We start from the raw sequence: 920 nt of genomic DNA, 5'->3' as shown, positions 1-920 counted from the left end.
ATAATAGGTCAGAATATTAGTTATGTAGTTTATTAACAATAAAGTGCAAATTTAAAATACTTTTCAACATGTTTGCTTGGACTGTTGCTTCCAGTTAATAGATACATAGGTGAAAAGTGCACAAGACTCGATCTGTAGGTCATAAAAACCCTTTAAAATTATCCTTATTCGTTGTTTTTGTTAGATCTTTAAAAAGAAGATTACAAGTATTCAAAAACATTTTTTCTAAATTTTGAAATCCAAAAATGACACCGTAAGCGGGAGGCTGCATTTTTTGAACAATTCAATTTTTTGCCAAAAAGATTTCTGTGAAAAATTGCCTTGGCGAATTGCCTAGAGGATAGTTGTTTTTCAGAGAAAACTGCAATTCAGATTGAAAAAAAATGTATTTACTGTGAGGAACATTCAGCTATCAAACTATTTTGCAATAAATTTTCGTCTCAGACAAGCAAAATATCAAAAATCGATACTATAAGGAATATTTTGGCATCTATAACTGTAGATACGTTACAAAATGCAGATAAATTGCATGCATCTTGGGTGCATGTATTCTTAAAACAGTATTGAAAAAGAAATAGATCTAAACAAATTTTACTTACTTTGGGTAAGTACTGATATTCGTCGAATGTATGTTCCACTCTATGAAACGTATTATAATATATAATACGAGGTGTGTTAAAAAAATAAGGTGACTTTATGGTTTTCTCAAAAAATATTAATTTATTCCTCAATATTTATGTTGTCCCCTTCAAAGTAATCCCTTTCAGATATAATACACTTTTGCCAACGCTTTTTCCAACCATCGAAGCACTTCTGACAATCATTTTGTGGTATAGCCTTGAGTTCTTTCAGCGATGCAGTTTTTATCTCCTCAATCGTTGAAAATCGATGTCCTTTCATGGGTCTCTTCAGTTTTGGGA

This window comes from Belonocnema kinseyi, chromosome 8 (assembly GCF_010883055.1).
Source record: "Belonocnema kinseyi isolate 2016_QV_RU_SX_M_011 chromosome 8, B_treatae_v1, whole genome shotgun sequence".
NCBI classification, from domain to species: Eukaryota; Metazoa; Arthropoda; class Insecta; order Hymenoptera; family Cynipidae; genus Belonocnema; species Belonocnema kinseyi.
The sequence above is the reverse complement of the archived record's forward strand: the minus strand, read 5'-3'. Positions refer to the sequence as shown.